The 9136-nt window shown below is 38.7% G+C and overlaps 1 pseudogene; it reads left to right on the forward strand.

The window, feature by feature from the left end:
* Positions 1 to 1570: 1570 nt before the first annotated feature.
* On the forward strand, positions 1571 to 2087 carry LOC127214966 (60S ribosomal protein L7-like; annotated as a pseudogene).
* Positions 2088 to 9136: the final 7049 nt, after the last annotated feature.

The following is a 9136-nucleotide window of genomic DNA, read 5'->3' on the forward strand; positions in this document are numbered from 1 at the left end:
CATCTCAAGATTGTTAAGAGTCTCCAAGAGAACTGGCAGTTCCCATGCTGGGGTGTTTCAGGAAGGATTGTTATTTCTGAGAATTCTTTTAGAGACAGGGAAGATCTCGCTGCTATGTGAGTGCTGTGTAAGATAATTAGAACCAAAGCCATGTAATTGGAAGAAGGCCTACCTTAGCTGCTATGGCTTCCAACGTAAGAACAAACAACAGTTGGTCCTCAGATGTGAATTGTGGTATGGCCAGCATCCATCTCCTCACTCAGCATGAAGCAAGCTCGTGATAAGAAACTGCAAGTGAGATGCTAACACTGGAGGGATGTCTCATTCTGTGCAGGACTGTGACTGTTCAGAGAACATCCTCAAATGATTCCATCTGAAACTTAGAGCACCTTGAAGGGCAGAAGGCTTGTAGATCTCACCTCATGACAGACAGGAAGGAAGCTGGGGCCCAGAGGTCAATCGGAACTAAAGGAAGTACAACCTGAGAGCAAGCCCTGCTGGCCCAAGCAGCACGGAAGCTGGATGAAGGAGGGCAATGGGACACAGAAATGGGTGTTAAAGAATGACCTTAATTTTTAAATGTAGGAGATTTTGTAAATTGCAACTAATTTGAAATTCTGTCTCACTCCAGTCAGAACGGTCCAAGAAACAGACAATAACAAAGGCGGGCGGGAGGTTGGGGAAGACCAGTTTCTGTTCCCAGCTACCATGAGTATAAACTGGGGCCACTGTTACAGAGATAGGTGTGGAAGTGTCTAAAGCACCATGTTACACTGCTCCTGGGCACATACACAAAGGGCTCTGTAGCCTACCACAGGGATACTGGTATGTCAATGCTTGTTATTGTTCTATCCACAATGGCTAGGCTGCGGAATCAGTTTAGACGCCTGCCAACAGATGAATAACGAAAATGTGGTACCTATACACAATGAGATTGTATTTAGCATTGAAGAAAAGGGAGGTTACGAAAATTTCAGGAAAATAGATGGATCTGGAAATCATTGTATTAAGGGAATTATCTAAGACTCAGACAGTTTTTTTTCTCATATGTGGGCCTTACCCTCTAATTTTTTTAATCCCTGTTTATTTCTGTGAGAGTCAGTGTGCTGTTGGTCATTAAACTAGAGTGGAGACTTGGGGGTGGTGGTTTAAGAAGCTGCGTAAGAGAACACATGGAAGTAGAAAGGGAATTACTCGGAGCTAAAAGGCACTAAGAAAGGAGGTAGGGGAGGTCCACACTGGAGCATAAGCCTAGCATATCCCTATGGTTGTTGCAGGCTGAGAGCTTTCCCGTGGCTTCTCAGGGTCCAAGACATTTGGAAACCATCATGTATCTGTTGGTTTCATTTAAGAAAATCTAAGTGCTGCTCTCTCTCCCACCCCCCACCCCCATGAGAAGAAAAAGAAGGTTCCTGCTGTGCCAGAGACCCTTAAGAAAAAGCGAAGGAATTTCGCAGGCGGAGCTGAAGGTGAAGCGCTTCAGAAAAAGTTTGCACTGAAGATGCTCCAGAAGGCATGGAGGAAGCTCATCTATGAAAAGGCAAAGCATTATCACAATGAATACAGGCAAATGTACCGGACTGAGATTCACACAGCTAGGATGGCAAGGAAAGCCAGAAACTTCTATGTGCCTGCATTCGTCATCCGAATCCGAGGTTATCAATGGTGTGAGCCCAAAGGTCCGCAAGGTGTTGCAGCTGCTCCGTCTTCCTCAGATCTTCAATGGCACCTTTGTTAAGCTCAACAAGGCTTCAATTAACATGCTGAGGATGGTGGAACCATACATTGTATGGGGATACCCCAACCTGAAGTCAGTAAACAAGCTCATCTATAAGTGTGGCTATGGCAAAATCAATAAGAAGAGAATTGCCTTGAAGGACAATTCCTTGATTGCTCGATCTCTTGGTAAATACGGCATTATTTGCATGGAGTATCTGATCCATGAGATCTACAGTGGGGAAACGTTTGAAGGAAGCCAACAACTTCCTGTGGCCCTTCAAACTGTCTTCTCCACTCATTTTGTGGAAGGTGGCGATGCTGGCAACAGGGAAGACTAGATAAACAGGCTTATTAGATGGATGAACTAAGATGCCTGCAGTATTTTTGTAATCTGGTCAGTTAATAAAGAGTCACAGCTTGGCAAACTGAAAAAAAAAAAAAAAAAAAAAAAAAAAGAAAAAAGAAAAGAAAAAAGAAAATCTAAGTGCTAGATTTACTGAAGAAAAGGGATGGGTGGGGCTAGAAATTTTGATTTTTCTCCCTTTTTTGCTCTTTCACAGGAAATAAAATTTATGATTTGGAATGATTACTTCATTCATTCAATTGTTCATTCATCCATCTGTGATGTGTCTCATCTGTAAAGGGCCCAAATTTAGACATTGGATATAGCACCGAAGACGGATGGAAACTGGTCCCAACATCATGAAGTTTGCAGTGGTGGGAAATGTCTGTGTATCAGTGTGCTAATGATAGGAACTAAACACTTTTGGAAGAACAGGGATGTGAGCTGTGGTTACAGTTTTAAGCACAGTGATTTCATTGAGCAAAGACAGGAAGAAGAGTGAGCTAGAGGTAGGAGGGTTGTCAGAAAAATAATTCATACCCAGGGAATCATGTGCACAAAAGAAGGGAGCATGGATAGCATTCCATAGCCCAGCAACAATACTGGTGTGGGTCGGATTGAGATGCAGGAGCAGTAGTGAGATGAGGCTGGAGGAAAGAGTCGCTGACGTTGACTTCCACTGAATAATATCAGTGGATATTATTGATGTTTTGGAGCATAGGAGATTAAGGGGCAGTATCTGACATATTTCACAAGCTTCATTGTAGCTTACATGCTAATTAATATATGTGGAGGAGAAAGTTTGAACCTATGAGATGAGGTAAGGGTTGTGAATTACCTAGGTAAGAGATGATATTACCTTTGGTTATGATGGCTTTTGATATGGTCCTGAAAAAAAAGTAAGTAAAGCATAAGCAGATATTATTTTCTCATGTGTATCCCCGAATCAATGACAACTATAATTTATTATTGATTAATTAATAACTCATTTTTATGGCTTGGATAATGGTTCTAGTTATAAAGGTTTCATTTTAATTTTAAATCATATAACTTCATTTTATTTCTGTTTGATTGCCGTTTCCTTATCAAGTAAAAAGAATGGAATATTTGAAGCATTTGAGGTTAACTTTCACTAATACCAACTTCAGAAGCATTTAGCATCTTGAATTCCATTTTTAAATCATGTATCACAGATGGCTGTCTTTCTATTAAACATATATCAGGAGTAGCAGCAATAGTCATTACTACTTTCCTTCATATAGTTCTAACTTGAGTTAAAGATAGAAGTTCTTTAGAGAATTCACTATCCTGGAAACAACAAACATAGAGGGAATATTGTCAGTCCATTGCTGTTTTTGCACGGATGGGAGACATTGCTAAATGATCACAGCATTCTTTCTCACTGAGTCCTGAAGGAACTTGGAGATCTTAATGAAATGGTCACTGATATGTTAGATTTAGAATGAGTTAAAACTTGCTTGCTAGTTCTTCAAGTAATCACTCACTCTGACAATTTAATGGTATTGGACAGGGCACTTTATAGCATAATGGTACAAGGATTTCACCTTTGTCTTCTTAAATGCTGTTTCCACTACCTGCTGCATCTTTGATGCTCTTTATATGACTTACCATTTCTAGGTCTCAATTTTCTCATCTATAATGTACTGAATTATTGCCTGGCATTATTTGTGGTTTTAGGTCACATAGTGTGTCAACAGATGAGCTCAATAGCTCAGGCTGAGATGAGGTATGTACAGAAAAGTATCTATTTGTAGTTTTGATGAGCATTGTGAGAAGTTGTGGACCTGAAATTAGTTTCTGTTAGTGTGTAGATTCTAGAGCAACACAAACTTATTTATGGACCAGAGAAAGTACAGGCCTGCAATTCAGATTCCTATAGATATATTTATTATACACATCCCATGTCCAATAGAGATAGATTTCTTTTACTGTAGTTTTACTTGTAGTAAAAACATTCATTAAAATTGTAGTTCTCACTTCCATCTCTTGCTGTTGGCCCAAAGCCTCAGCTCTGATTTCTGTGTGGTCATTAGCTTCCCATTGCAGTTTACTAAGATTGGTACCCACTATATCCCACCAACTATTCCCATGAGAGCCACAGCATCATGGAGCAGCTATGTCTGGTTCAAGGATGCTTTAGTTTCTGGCATTTGGAATACCCCTTCTTTTTAGTCCACTAAGCAGCAGCTAAAAGAATGTTTCTCTTATCTCATCTATCTCTGGTCATATTCAGTAGTAGGGTCTTAAAGATATGTTAGTTTTCTTTCATTTCACAATGAGAAACACTTGCGCATCAGATGAAACAAGTATTGACATGAAGCACTGAGCTTAGTAGACACAAATATACAAATATCCATCAGATAAAGTTACTGCTTACAAGGCAATATTCTTTTTTTTTTAATTATAACTGCTTTGTCTGATGGCTGAGGCTTATTACCAACTAGCTCTTACATTTTAATTAACCCATATTACTTATTTATGTTCTGCCATGCGGTGCTATTCAAGGCAATAGTATAGTAGGGTGGGGAGCCATGTAGTTTTTGTGTCTTTAAGTGTGATTGGTATAGGAAACTATTTATGTAACTTGAGAAATAAAACAGGCTACCCAAGCTTCTGTGTGAGATAATGTGAGAGATGGCCCCCTGGAAGAAGAAATAAATAATCAAGTACTAAAGTATGAATGGAGCAAAGGAAGGTGCATGGTAGATTTGAAAAAAAAAATCACAAGCATTTCATTTGTTATTAGCCTAGAGTTCTTATTACTGGACTCAACTCAGAATTCTGAATGGGTTCTCCTGATTCTTTGGCAAGAAGACAAAGGTGGTGCCATAAACAAAACACAAAGAGCTCTAGTTACAAGGAAGTGAGAGTTCCCTTGAGAAGTTGGAACTGTAGAAAATGATGCAAAACAAAAAAAGAGTTAGATGTGCAAGAGATTATTGGGATGAATTCTCATAAGATGGGGATGATAACTGCAGAAGGGAGGGAGAGCCTTCACCATATTCAGGGAAGATTTTTTTCTTTGTGAGAGAGGGGAAGGAAGCAAGTTTAGACAGTGGTATAATGCTGAGGAAACATTTACCAAGATAATAGGAAGTTATACATCATCCATAGATAGAAGAGTCTATGTTGGGTAGGAATGGTCAGACTATAGTATTCCACACAGTATTGTTAGGTAATAGTGTAGCTTCAGTGGACACAATGTGACAGATTTTGAATCTCTATAGCCATAATATTCTCACTGGAAACACTTCTTGTCTTATACACAAGTCTCATGTAAATTTAATTATCTTTCTTTCATCTAGAGCACTGGTTCTCAAACTTTCAAAGGCTGTGACCCTTTAATATAGTTCCTCATGTTGTGGTGACCCCCCAACCATAAAATCATTTTCATTGCTGCTCCATAACTGTAATTTTGCTACATTTATGAATTGTAGTGTAAATATGTTTGGAGATAGAGGGTTCCCAAAGGGGTCATGACCCACAGGTTGAGAACTACTGGGCTATCATCTATTTATTTATGTTTCCAGTTCTTACAGGCATTAGGCTGGGGATGAGAGTCATGTTATGCAGCTGTTAACTGGGGAGCCATGTGTTTCCTAGCACATTTTCAGACTGTTTATGTAAAGGTAACCTCTCCATATCCCAGGGCATTACAGGAGTACAATTGGGCTTTAAGTCCTGTCTTTCTAATGCATTGAACCTTTGTCTTACTAATCCATATATTGTATTTACTTGGCCTCTATGTTGACCTCTTCCCATCTAGAATAGAGAAGAAGACTAGCAGCTTAGCTATGAACACATGGAGGTATAGCTATCTACTGAGATATTTGATCTATTTTAGAAAAAACATCATTGACATCAAAAAGAAATTAGCATTATTTGCATGCCCTTTCTCAAAAGAAAGTTTTCTACCCAAAGAGATTCTTTTAACACATCATGGAAAAATTGTTCACAGAACTTGAACCTTTGAAATTACATGGTGTTTAAATTTGTGTTTTTACAGAGCGAATGACAGTGATTCACTCTGAATGAGTCATGTATGTTCCCTTTGTGTTCTGGCCACCTCATCAAGACTGTTCAGTGCATATCTTAAATGAAATTCTTCATCTATAGCTAAGAGAATATATCTCTGCTCTCCTTATTCTAGGGTATATAAAATAAATGTATAGAGGTAAGTCTCTAGATATTCATACAGGTGGAAGATGATATTTCTGTTGCTTGTTCAATCTTTCATCCTGCCATGATCTGCCCCAACACTGTTGTTTCTTATATTGCAGAATATTATTCACAGTGTCAAGAGCTTTGTTTTATTTTGCAAAGTTCTAGTTTCATTTAACTGCATTAAATGTTCTTTGCCTTCGCTTTGATGTCAGCAGTGTATTTTTATTATTATTATTTTTTATTATACATGTTGCTCCCAGATACCTCTCCCTCCCTCCCTCCCTCACTCACTCACTCCCAGCCTTCCTCCCTCTTACCCTCTCTTCCCCCTTACATGCACCCTGACCACCCTCCCCTCCCATCCACCTACCCCAATTCCACATGTAGGGCTATGCCTTCCAGGTGGGGTCATGTAAATCTGTCAAGTCATTTGAAGTAGGGACTAGGACTTCTCTCCTGTATCTAGGTTAAGGGAGTATCCTTCCATGGGGGATGTGTCCACAAGGTCTTTTGTGCACCAGGAATACATCCTGGATCCACTTCTAGTTGAGACCCATATTCAGGGGGTATGAGTCAGTCCCATGCTGGACTCCAAGATAACAGTCTGGGGGCCCATTAGCTGCTCCTTGTTCAGGTCAGCTATGTGTTTCTGCAACCTGGTCTTGTCCTCTCTCTCTATTTAACCCATTGTATCCTTTTAGCTGTTTTGTCGAAGATCAGGTGTTCATATATGTGTGTGGGTTAATATCAGGATTTTCGGTTCAATTCCATTGGTCTACCTGTCTATTTTTGTGCCAATACCAGGCTGTTTTCAGAACTATAGCTCTGTAGTAGAACTTAAGGTCAGGAATGGTGGTGCCTCCTGAAATTCTTTTATTGTATTGGGTTGTTTTGGCTATCCTGGGTCTTTTGTTTTTCCATTTAAAGTTGATCATTATCCTTTCAAGGGCAGTGAAGAATTGTGGTGGGATTTTAATGGGGATTGCATTGAATCTGTAGATTGCTTTTGGCAAGATTGCCATTTTTACTATGTTTACCCTACCTAACCAAGAGCATGGGGGGTCTTTCCATTTTCTGGTATCTTCTTTAATTTCTTTCTTTAGAGCCTCAAAGTTCTTATTATATAGATCTTTTACTTATTTGGTAAGCGTTACACCAAGATACTTTATGTTGCTTGTGGCTATTGTAAAGGGTGATGTTTCTCTGATTTCTTTCTCTGTCTCTTTGTCATCTGAAAAAAGTAGGGCTTCTGATTTTTTTTTTTTAGTTTATCTTGTATCCTGCTAGTTTGCTGAAGGTGTTTCTCAGCTGTAGGAGTTCCCTGGTAGAGTTTATTTGGTCTCTTATATAAACTATCATATCATCTTCAAATAGAGACAGTTTGACTTCTTCCTTTCCAATTTGTATCCCCTTGATCTCCTTTTGTTGTCTTATAGCTTTAGCTATAACTTCAAGTACAATAGTGAAGAGATATGGAGAGAGAGGGAGCCTTGTCTTGTTCTTGATTTTAGAGGAATCACATTAAGCTTATCTCCATTCAGTTTGATGTTGGCTGTTGGTTTACTGTATATTGCTCTTATTATGTTTAGGTATGTTCCTGATATCCCTGATCTTTCCAAGACCTTTATCATGAAAGGGTGTTGAATTATGTCGAAGGCTTTTTCCGCATCTAGGGACAAAATCATATGGTTTTTCTTTTTCAGTTTGTTTATATGGTGATGACGTTGATATATTTTCGTATGTTAAACCATCCCTGCATTCCAGGGATGAAGCCTACTTGGTCATAGTGGATGATTTCTCTGATGTTTTCTTGGATTCAGTTTGCCAGTATTTTATTGAGTATTTTTGTACTGATATTCGTCAGGGATATTGGTCTGTAGTTTTTTTTCTCAGTTGTGTCTTTGTGAGACTTGGGTACCAAGGTTATTGTAGCCTCATAAAAAGAGTTTTGTAATGAACCTTCTTTTTCTATTGTGTGGAACAATTTGAGGAGTAATGGTGTTAGCTCTTCCTTGAATTTCTGGTAGAAATTCAAGGCCCTGGGTTTATTTTTGTTGGAAGGCTTTTAATGACTGCTTCTATTTCATTGCAGGTTACAGGTCTGTTTAAGTTGTTTGTCTGTTCTTGATTACAATTTTGGTAAGTGATAGTTATCCAGAAATTTGTCCATTTCCTTTGAATTTTCAACTTTTGTGGAATACAGGTTTTCAAAGTATGACCGGAAAATTGTCTGGATTTCCTCTATGTCCATTGTTATGTCCCCCTTTTTGTTTCTGATTTTGTTAATTTGCATGTTCTCTTTCTACTTTTTTGTTAGCTTGGAAAAGTGTGTCTATCTTGTTGATTTTCTGGAAAAACCAACTCTTTGTTGCATTTATGTTTTGTATTGTTTTCCTGGTTTCTATTTTATTGATTTCAGCCCTCAAATTGATTATTTCCTGGTGTCTAGTCCTCCCGGGTGAGTTTTCTTCTTTTTGTTGTAAGGCTTTCAGTTGTGCTGTTAATTCTCTAATGTGACTATCCTCTGTTTTCTTCATATGGGCACTTAGTGCAATGAACTTCCCTCATAACACTGCTTTCAAGGTGTCCTATATGTTTGGGTATGTTGTGTCCTCATTCTCATTAAATTTTAGGAAGTCCTTAATTTCTGTCTTTATTTCTTCTTTGACCCAGGAATGGTGCAATTGCACATTGTTCAGTTTCCATCAGTTTGCAGGGTTTCTGCTATTTGTGTTGTTGTTGAATTCCAACTTTAAAGCATGGTGGTCTGATAAGGTACAGGGAACTATTCCTATTCTCTTGAATTTGTTGAGGTTTGTTATGCCACCTAGTATGTGGTCAGTTTTAGAGAAGGTTCCATATGGAGCAGAGAAAAAGGTATATTCTTTT

Source organism: Phodopus roborovskii, unplaced genomic scaffold (assembly GCF_943737965.1).
Source record: "Phodopus roborovskii unplaced genomic scaffold, PHOROB, whole genome shotgun sequence".
Taxonomy (NCBI): domain Eukaryota; kingdom Metazoa; phylum Chordata; class Mammalia; order Rodentia; family Cricetidae; genus Phodopus; species Phodopus roborovskii.